Source organism: Pteronotus mesoamericanus, unplaced genomic scaffold (assembly GCF_021234165.1).
Source record: "Pteronotus mesoamericanus isolate MK-2021 breed Mesoamerican mustached bat unplaced genomic scaffold, CSHL_Meso_final contig_214, whole genome shotgun sequence".
Classification (NCBI taxonomy): domain Eukaryota; kingdom Metazoa; phylum Chordata; class Mammalia; order Chiroptera; family Mormoopidae; genus Pteronotus; species Pteronotus mesoamericanus.
Window position 1 is genome coordinate 241,471 of NW_026555089.1, and position 10,874 is coordinate 252,344.

Here is a 10,874-nt window from a genome sequence, read left to right on the forward strand (position 1 = left end):
AGGGCAGGATCCCTGGACAGAGGCCCAGAAAGCCCCGGGGAAAACGCGGGTCGCGTCGCGTTTTCTCTTTTAAAAAAATTTATTTTTAGGGAGAGGGGAAGGGAGGGAGAAAGAGAGGGAGAGAAACACCGATGTGTGGTTGCCTCTCATGCTCTCCCCTACTGGGGACCTGACCCGCAACGCAGGCAGGTGCCCTGACTGGGAATCGAACCTGTGACCCTTTAGTTTGCCGGCCGGCGCTCAGTCCATGGAGCCGCACTCGCCGGGGCTCAGGGAGGGTTCCCTGACCCAGTCTCTAAACTGCCGCCCCGTGGAAGTCAAGGCGGATCCCTTTGACTGATGACTTTTTAGCAACTGTATTGGAAAAGGACGCGTAACAAAGCGACAATACCAGTCAAAGACGGGGAAGGCGATTTCCGTGCGTGTGACCGAGAAGGGCCCGCGTCCGGAGCTCGAAGGAGCGTCCACCGCCCGCACAGCATCAAGACGGCAGGGCTCTGCACAGGCGGGTCGCGGCGCTGGCCCGGGGCCCCCCCCGCCCGCGATCCCCCACGCCCGTCCCGGTCCAGGCCGTCACGGGGCTGGGTCGTAATCCAGTGCGACTGGGGGCCTCGCAGAGGAGATGGGGACACAGACACACACAGCGGGGCCCTGTAGGGACTCAGGGGGGAGAAGGCCGTCGGCAGGCCCAGGAGAGAGAGGTCCCGGGGGAGCCGGCCCTGCCCGCACCCGGGCCTCAGACTCCAGCCTCCAGGATGGGGACCGTGCGTGTCTGTGGTTTAAGCCGCTCAGCTCAGAATGACTCAGGACACTCACGGGTGACAAGTCTTGGGAGGGGTCGGCCACCACCCTCATGTAACCGATGGCAAAAGGGGCTGAAATGGGCCATCGACCGGGGCCGGGGGGCGGTGTCTGCCCGGAGATGCTGCGGGGGGCGGGGCCTGGGCAAGGCCGGGGCTGCCCCTTCAGGGGGCGCACTCCGCGGGCTGGGGCGCTCCCCGCATCCGGGACCCCACTCTCCCCCGCTCGGGGAGCCCCCACCCCGCTCTCGGAACCGGACCTGCTCACGCCTGTGGTCTCCCATCCTCTGTGTGGCGGAGACACGGGCGACGGCCCCGCCCTCTGGCGCTATCAGCGGTCAGGCGGCATTTTCCGTCCCAACCTCCTCTCAGGGCAGCGGGCGTGTTTAACGAGGCCCCGGGTGGCGGTGGGACAGCGCTGGCCGGCAGGCGGGGCCCCTCCCAGGGGCCCGGGGCCACTGGTGTCCTCTTATCTCGGCCGTTACTGGGCTTTCCCGGGAGCCTGGAACGGGTTGCTACCTGCCGGTCAGCGTGTCCAGGGCTGGTGAGCCGCCTGGTCGTCCCTGTTTCCTGCACAGGTTGGGGGGCACGAGTGGGCTTGGCCTCAGGTCCTCAGGGCGCCTGTGGGGCCCGGGCCCAGCTGCGAACATGCGGGGCGGCCCCCGAGGTGGGGGCTGGGTGTGGCCCCAGCTCAGCGCCGGCCTCCAAGACCCTGCCTGCGCAGGACGTCCGGTCAGGGACCTCGGGTGGGGCCGCGCCGTGTACCAGGGCGCCAGCGCTCCCAGGGGCCTCTTGCCTGTGAAATCAGGGCTCAGATAAATCCAGACCCCGAACAGCTGCCCTCGGCCGGGCCACGGGCACCTCAGAGCATCCGCGCCGCTCGGCGGGCGATGGGCCGTGCTCCAGGCCGTGGACGTTTACCCTCCTGCCCCTGCTCCCCGGGGTGGAGCGTTGGCGTGGCTGATGGAGAGGCGGGATAAGCCCCCTGGCAGAGCCGCTGGTGCCCGTCCCGCTGCCTGGCCCGTGGCCCTCCTGTGCTTGGTGCGCCTCTGCCGGCTGTGGGGTAGGGGTGGGGGGCTGCCGCCCCTTCTGTCCCTTCCCCCAAGGTGGCCTCCCAGGGGCTGTTTCAGCTGCTTCCCAGGGAGCCCGTCGGGGGCCCGCTGACACACAGGGCTGCAGTGGGGGCAGGCACTGGGGGGTGAGGAGCCTGGGGGGGCAGCCGGGCGCAGCCACGTGGGCGGATGTGCCTGGGCAGGTGCGCCGCCCGCCGCCCCGCCCTCCCCGCATGGGGACCATGAGTCTGGCCTCCTAACGCCGGGTCCCCGTGACCCTGCCCCCGTTCCCTGGGCCTGGCGTTTTCCAGGACAACGGCAAGCTTTCCTGAGGCGTTGCACGACCTTCCTGCCAATCCTTTGGTAGCCTCTCGGATGCGTGTCTGGCGTCTGCGTCCTCCCTCGACACGCCGTCATCGCGGGCTCTGCGGCAAGCCCTTCGCAAACTCGGGAACTGGAGGGCAGCCTTATGTCCTTGTGTCTGAGTGACAATTTGGCTGGGTATAAAACAAAATTCAAGGTCTTTTCTCGCCAGCACTTTAAAATGGTCGCCCCAGGGGTCCTGGAGCCCGGTGGAGACATCCGAGGTCCTTCCCATGTTTCCCTGGGACTCACATGGACCCCCCCATCACTGTGGTGCGGTTGTCTTCGGTAATGGACTTCCCAGGCAGGGGCGCACCACGCGGACGCCCGGCCAGCGCCCAGAGCACCCCTGCACGGGGCGCTTCCTTCTGGGGTCTGTCCCCACCGGCCCCTGTTGCTGTCAGGTGCGCGTCAGCGGAGCTGGGAGCGGGGCCCTCGGCCTGTGTGGGGCGCTGGGAGCCGCAGACCCTCACCGTTTGTCACGGGGCCCTGTGTGCCGGGCCACTGACCGTGACGATCCGTTCCTTCGAACGATGGGTGGTTCGGCTGTCCCCCGCGTGTCCCCTGCACGCACACGTCAGAGCCCTGACCCCCGCGCCTCAGGCGGGACCGAACGCGCAGGCAGGGGGCTCGCGGAGGGGAGCCAGGTCAAAGGAGGCCCGGTAGGCGGGCCAGGCCCAGTGGGACCAGCCGACTGGGAGGCAGACGCACGCGTGGAGGACGGCGTGGGGACGCAGGGAGGCTGCATTTCCTGCGGTGGCTGCGCCCGCCAGCCCCGCCCGGGCCGCGGTGGCTCCGCTCGGTGCGTCAGTGGCCGGCGGGAGGGCCGGCTGTTCTGGCCGGAGAGCCCGCGGGGGCGCCCGCCGAGCCCCGTCCTTCTGAGGCCTCTGTCTTTTACTTTGGGAAAACGGTCTCCATGGTCATTTTAATTTTTCCCCTCTCCATTAAAATTTTTAGAAATTTTTTATTTATGGTAAAAAACAAAACAAAACAACCGCCTCACATCTCAGCTGTCTGAGGCGCGCAGCTCCCGGCACGGGGCCCATTCCCACCGTCGTGCAGCCGTGGCCACCGCAGTCGCCGGAAACTTCCGTCTTCCCCGACTGACGCTCTGCCCCGGACACGCCCGCGCCCGCCCCTCCCCGAGCCCCGCCCCCGCCCCGTCCCGCGCTCTGTCTCTGGCTCTGACCCCACCAGGGGCCTCCCGTGACCGGGTCGCGCAGCGTCTGTCCTTCGGGGTCTGGCTTGTGCGCGCAGCGCAGTGTCCTCGAGGCCCATCCCTGGAAATCCGGGGTCTCCTTCCGTCTTAAGGCCGAGAGAAGCCCACTGTGCGACGGACCCCGTCCGGCGCGTCCGTTCGTCTGTCGTCCGTGGACCCGCAGCTGCTCCCGCCCTCCGCCTGCCGTGAGCACGGGTGCGTGGCCTGGTCTGAGCCCAGCCTCGGGGGCTCGGGGGACGCACCAGCGTCTCCTACGGAGAAAGGAGGGAGGGCCCAGGCCTCAGCCCACCCTGGCCAGTCCCGTCCTGGTCAGACCGGAGCCGTGGGGCGGGGGGGAGGAGCCTCCGCGGGTCTGACCTCCTGCCCGGGTCGTCACACACACACACGTCTTCACCCGCTGCGACCGGGACGCTGATGCCGACCTCCTGCCGGGAGCCTGACGCGGGGCGAGGCCAGGGAGAGGCTGTGGGGCCCCCTCCAGAGCCCTGCCTCCCGTGGTCGGCGCCCGCCCGCCTGCCCGGCGGCAGCCACTGCCCGGGCCAACGGACCGCCCGCCCCGCGGGTCAGCCTCGGGGCTCTCGGCAGCTCGGCCCCCCCGCCCCCCACCGTCTCCCTGTGCCTGCGTCTCCCTGTCTCTCCGTGTCTCCCATCTCTCTCTCTCTCTCGGACCACTCCCTTCCCGGGTGTTGACCAGCGCCTGCGTCATGAGATAGGGCTTAATTAAAACCCTATAAATCTCACGCCTGACGGGGCCAGCCCTGTGTGCAAACAAGCACCCATGCGGCCCCCGCCCACGGCTTGGGGAGTTCGGGGACCAGGCGGAGGGGCTGTGAGGTGGGCACTTCCTCCCAACCGCACCAGCACCTCCGCCCTCAGGGTTCGGGGACAGGGTTCGGGGACAGGGGCCGGGGACAGGGGCCAGCTTTGCCGGGTCTCACACTGCTCTCTGGGACAGGGGTGGGGGGCAGGCTCGGAGCCCGGGACCCCGGGGTCCCGCCCAGGCCACTCGCGCGGTGACTCACGAGATAGGCAGCCGGGCCGTGGGAGGGGCCGGGCCTCGGGGTCTTGGGGAGCCCGCCGAGGAAGCAGGTCTCGGGGAGTCGCTCGGGCCCAGAGCCCCAGCTTTAGACTTGGGGGCCCCGTCCTGGATTCTGAACCTTTTCTGAGCATCCTGGGCCCTGCCTGGGGCTGTGTGGCCGCAAAGTGCCTGCTTGGCACGCCGGCTGGTCACTGTAGCCGTATCCCTGTGTGCCAGCCGCACGGGTCCCAGAAGACAGACGAGGAGGGTCCGACCCACGGAAATCGCCACCCATGGCGTGTCCGTGCCAGGGCCGGAGGCAGGGTCTCGGTGCGTCTCACGCCTCCAGTTTCCTGGTCACGGAGCTGCCCACTGCCCTGCAGTCGGGCTGCCCACGGGCCAGCCATCGCCCGTCACAGAGGCCTGCCCTGCCCTCGCACAGCGGGGGGGCGTGGGGCCCTGCACGCCACCCCCCACTGGGCGTGGGGGCCCGTCCTGGAGCTGCCTCCGCCTCCCGGCTGGCCAGGAAGGACCGGGCTTTGCCTTCGGTGGGCTTGCCCCTCCCTGCTGCCCCGGGGCTGCAAGGTGGGGGGACGCAGACAGGGACTTGCCTCCCGGCGGCGGCCGCTCTGGCGCAGGGCGGCTCAGACCCCACCCAGGACCTCCGTGGGCTCCCTCGGCGTGACCCCGGGCTCCGGGCTGCGCGGGGGCTGCGCACAGACCGGCCACGCGCACCGAGCCTTCCCCGATCGCCCGCGCGGCCCCTGGCCCCTGCCTCCCGCTGCACCCCCACCGCGTGCCCTGTCCTGGAGGACAAGTGAGAGGACCCTGTCCCAGGAGGCCCGGGAGAGGAGGCCTGCGGCCCGAGGGCGGGCCGATGGCACCGTCCTGCCCCTCGGCCCCCAAGGCAGCTCTGCTGGGAGCGCTGGGCGCAAGGGGAGCCGAGCGGCACTGGCCCTGGGCGGCCACCCCCGGCCGGGCGCCCTCCCGCCTCGCGTCCCCCGCAGACGTGTCTGTGGGACAGCCCACGGGACAGCAGCCGGCACAGGGCGCCGGGTCCCCCAGCAGCGGGGGGCCTCGGGGCCGTCACGCGTCCTCTTGTGCCTCGGCCAGCACCGCTCACCTGTAGGGCCCAGAAGTGGCCTTAAGATCCAGCGAACAGGCTGCTTGGGGGCGCCCAGCACCGGGGGCGGCGTCTGAGCCGCGCACCTGGCGCGCTGCTGGCCTGGCCCACCCCCCAACCTGGACGCCGCGGCCCGGGCGCCCGGATCGACAGGAGCGGCCAGCGGGTCTTCGGGCAGGAGCGTCCGGTGCCCCCCGGCCTGGCTGGTGGCCCCAGCCCACGAGCCTGGCTGGCCTGGTGCTCGGCCGACGTTCTGAGTCACGCTCCCTCGTCACCCAAGGCCTGACCTCTCCTCCGGGGTCACATTCCCATGGTCAAGAGCGCAGATTAGCCAGGCCTTTGTTTTCCCAGGGAGGAGAGGAGGGGAGAGCTCTTTTCTTTTCCCTGTGAACAGACGTGGCTTCCACTGCCCTCAGGCCAAGTGCCTGGCCCACTGGCCCCTGGGACAGGGGTCTGCAGCGGGTGACTCAGGCCGCCCCAGGGGGAACCCGGAACTGCTGAGCCCTGGGCGGGAAGGGATCCGGATGAGCCCAGAGGGAGGCACGCGGCTGCTGTTCCCTCGCCCGGCCCAGCCCGGCCCCACCTCCGCGCTGGGGAAATAGCGCCGGCCAACCCCCCCGGGCACGACCTCAAAGGCCCAGCGGTGTCCTCCGCGGCCACGGCCCGCCCTCCGCCCGGAGGCTGACCTCTCCAGAGGCCTCCTGCGAGGGGACTGCCCAGGTCTGTCCCTCTGTGGCTGCCCTCTGCCGTCAGCACGGCGTCCTCGAGGCCGCCCGCGGGGCCGGCGTCCCACGTCCTCCCTTGTGAGGCTGAGTGACAGCCCCGTGCGAACGGCGTGTGGCCCGTTTGCCCGTCGATGGTGCCCAGGCTCCCCCACCTCCTGGCTGCTGGGACCTGGGGGTCACCCTGCCGCTGCCCTCTGTCCGCTCCCAGGGGCCAGCACGGCCCCGCCGGTCTGCCGCCAGGCCGCCCAGGGCCCGTCCTGCGCCCCGACCCCGCACCCAGCTCCCCGGGCCAGCGGCACCCTGGGCACGGGGCCCCTTCCTCTCCCGCAGGGCCCTGCACCCACGCCGGCCGGGCCCAGCCCTGCGCCTGCCCCGGCGCCTTCATGGGTGGCCGGGCACGGAGGCCCAGGGTCACTCAGCACGTGCCGCCTGCCGCCCGCTGCCCTGCCCGGAGCTGCCCGATGGGGAGGGACCACGTGGGTGCAGCCTGGAGTGTGTGCACGTCGTCCGGCCGTCCGGGGTGGGCATGGGGACTTCCAGAACCTTCCCTCCTCCGGAGGGGCTCTCCTCTGGACGACGGCCTGGCCACTACCATGGACAGAGGCCACGTCTTGCCCAGCGGTCCTGCAGGTGGGTGTGGCCACCACGTGACCCCCGCAGGTCTGCAGAGGCGGGGGCAGGGCGCCTGCTGGACCCTCCGCTGTGCCCCGCCCCGGGGTGGGGGGGCACAGCGGAGGGGGCGGGCAAGCCCTCCCCCCATCTCGGCCTGGGAGGGGCTCCTCTCGGGCGGGGCCGCCGCAGCCAGCAGATTAGCTCTGTGTGCCCTCCTGTGTGAGGCTGGCTTTATCGGGGCCAGGATGTTGTCTCAGGTGGGGCTGGGTGGGCCCAGGTGAGGCGGGCGTTCCCTCCCGGCCACAAACGGACCTCGGAGTGAGCGCAGCTCCCGCCTGAGGCCCGAGGCCCGAGGCCCGGGGTGGGGGCAGGGGAGGCTGGGCCCGGCGCCTGCTGCCTGCTGGTCCTGGCAGAGGGATGGGTCAGGGTCTCTGTTGCCGGGAGGCTGTGGAGAGGGTGGAGGGGCCAGGCTTGGAGGGCAGGGATGGGGGTGGTGGGCGGGGAAGGGGGCCGCGTGCTGGGGGCCGCAGAGGTGGGAGCTTGGGGGCTGGGCCGCGGGCCGGGGCCAGGCAGGGAGTCTTGCCCCACGTGTCTCCTGCCCCCCCCCGAGGGCCCCTGCTCCCCAACCGACACTCCCGCAGGGAGTCCCGCCCCAGGATGGCCTGCCCGCCCCCAGGCGCCGGCAGGAGCCTCAGCCGAACGCCCCCCACGAAGCCCGGAGCCTCTGGGCACCGCCAGTGGGACCCACGTGGCTGTCTGGCTGCCACTCACCGGCCTCGTGGCCCAGGGTGGCCCTGCGTCCGCCACGTGAAATCCAGGCCTGCTGGGCCAGCAGGGACCGCCCTGTGCCCCCTCTCCCTGCATGTCATGCGTTTCCTGTCTGTACAGCCCACCCGGCAGCCTGTCGCCAGCCCCGGTCCTGACCACACTCCCCACACGCTCCGCGCCTTCCCGGTCCAGGCGCGCGCGCACCTGACGGACATTCCCAGCGCCGCGCGCACCGGGCGCACCGCACGGCGTGTCCTGGCTGCGTATCTGCCACGGTGCCCCCCAGAGTCAGGCCGACCCACCCGTGAGGTAAGTGCCTGACCCAGACACAGCAGAACCCAGTCTCCGCCGCGCGTTGTGAAGCGTGTGCAGTGCGTCGGTGACGACGTGGCCGGCAGCCGAGAGGAGGACGGCGGCCCACGGACCCGCGCCCACGGAGCGCGAGCAGGAATTCGCGGGTCAACAGTGGGAAGTGGCCGTTGTAAACATGTCCAGTAACTTTCGGGGGGAGTGGATGCAGCGGAGAAGAGGTGGGGAAAGCCGCGGACGGTCTGAAAAGAGCCAAACGGAAATCTCACGCAAAACGGCATCTGAAATAAAAGAGCGATTGCCAGGAAATCGGGGACACCGGCGAAGGGCCAACGGGCTGCAGACAGGCTACCACGACCGGCGCGGGCGGGAGAACGGCGAGAGCGCTGTTTCCCAAAGCCTCGGCGACGGCGAGGCAACGCCCCGCATCAGGTTGTCTGCGGGGAAGAGGGAGAAAGGGGGCCGAAGAAATACTTGAAGAAAACAGGGGCAAACATTTTCAAGATTTGACTAAAAACATCAATTATTCACTCCAAGATACAGAGCTCAAGCAAAATTTATGTTGAATGTAAGTGGGCTAAATACTTCAATTAGAGGCGGAGATTTTTCGATTGGACACAAAAAGAGCACAATGCAAGTCTCTGCTGCTCCCAGGGGACACCACGTCACTATAAAAACACAGAGCGGCCCCGGCGGGTGCGGCTCCGTGGACTGAGCGCCGGCCTGTGACCCAAAGCGTCGCCGGTTTGATTCCCCGTCAGGGCACAGGCCTGCGGTGCGGGCCAGGTCCCCAGCGGGGCGCCCGTGAGAGGCAACCACACATGGAAGTTTCTGTCCCTCTTCCTCCCTCCCTTCCCCTCTGTCTAAAAATAAATAAAATAAAATCTTTTAAAAAAGTCACGTGTTAAAAGTGGAAGGAGAGACACCTGTGAACCGTGGGATCGGTCATCAGGACGGAGCTAGAGTGGCTCCATCAACATCAGACAAAACAGACCTCAGGGTGAGAAGTACTGCCCGAGAGAGGCCTGGGCCATTCCTTCATGGCAAAGCGTGCACTGGTGACAGAGGCCGAACACCGTTCAACGTACGTGCACCTGACGGGAAAGCTTCCAGATACGCAAAGCAAAAACTGACAAGACTTGAGAGAGAAACGAAACATCCTCAGGGTCGGGAGATTTGTAACACGTGGTCCCCTCAGCGGCCCGTAAAGCAGACAGGCCGGCGTTCAGTCAGGCCGTAGAAGTTCCAGAACTGGCTCCCCAGAACATGGCCCAGAGGGTCCCGGGGACGACCCCCTCCGAGCGCCGCAGAGGGAACGCCGCCAGGCGGGACGGCGAGCCTCCCCCGCCCCTAGGATGCAGAATCCTCAAAGTGTGGCCTCTCACGGAAGCAGAAACAGACCAAACCCAATCGCAGCAGAAACTGTCCGACCTGACGACGAAGAGGAAATGGATGGAAAACAATGGACAGAGCCTCAGAGACTGCGGGGTCACACAGCCCGGACGCACCTATCACGGGGGCCTGGGAAAGCCGGGGAAGGGGGGGCCGAAAAGTATCAGGAAACGCCCGGCCCCTCCCAGGAGATCCAGGGAGCCGCGCGAATCCTACGCAGGTCCAACCCAGAGAGAGCCACACCGGGACACAGCAGAGGCGGACGTCTGAAAACTGAAGCAGACACCCTACGACCCCCCGCACATGGGGAATCTAATGGACAAAAGAAACCGTCGGGCAAAATAGAGACAGAGGCCTGGACACAGGGAACAGACTGACGGCTGCCAGAGGGGACAGGCGTCGGGGGACAGGATGAGAGAAGGCGAAGGGATTGAGCAAAAACAGACAGGTGGGACCCGCGGACCCGGACCACAGTGTGGTGATGGCCAGAGGGAGCGGAGCCGGGTGGACGCGGGCGAAGGGGGAACACGGACACCTGGGATAGCGCCGCCAATAAAAACAAAGTTTAAAAAAAAAACAACTCTTGGCCGGGGTCGGGGGGCGGAGAGAAACGCGTCGCCTGCTGGGGAAGAGCGGTTCGGACGATAGCAGGTTTCCCATCCAAACCACAAACGCGCGACATCCCTCAGCGCAGGAAGGCAGGACCTGCCCCTGCAGAGCGTGTCGGGACGGGGAGGAAGCTGGGCAGCTGGGGGCGGGGGGCGGGAAGAGCCTGTCACAGCAGGTGCCCCACCAGCGGCCGGGCGCAGCGCCTGGGAAGACGAAAGGCGAGACGCGCAGAGCTGCACTCGCGGCTGAAGCTCCGGCGCCAACCCCCGCCCCCAGCACCTTAACAGAAGCTATGGACAGAGATGCGCCGCGGACGTGCAGGAGCGTGACGCGTCCACATGGCCCGCGGCACCCACGGGGCGCGCCACCCAGCGCAGCGGGGCCCGGCGGGCCAGACCCCGGCCAGAGAGCGCCCAGCGAACAACGTGACCGAGGTTGCACGGCCTGAGGTTAACAGAAAATCCTCAGATACTCAGAAACACAGTCTGGCCCTGACCCTGACCCTGACCCTGACCTGCTGGGGGCAGGGCTGAGGGAGGTGGCTGCGGAGGGCGGCCCAGCCCGGAGGCCACGGAGCAGGGGCCGCGGGCCAGGCGCACACACTGCGGGGGCGTGGAGTCGCTGTCTCCCCCGGGGCCACGGCCCGGCTGCCTGGGCCTCCGGCTCTGGCGTCCCTGGCCCCTGGGGGTGGACGGGCACAGCGTCGTCCCTGCCTAGCTCTGAGCCAACGTGCGGCGGCCGCCTTGGTCCTCCTGCTGCTCCCGGCCTACCCGAGGGAGGCGGGGTGTCAGAGTGCCGGCGCCGTGCAGCTGGGGCCCGCGGCCGCCCCGAGAGGGCGGGAGCCCCAGGCGTGAGGGCGACCGTGGGCCCCGCGCTTGCCCAGC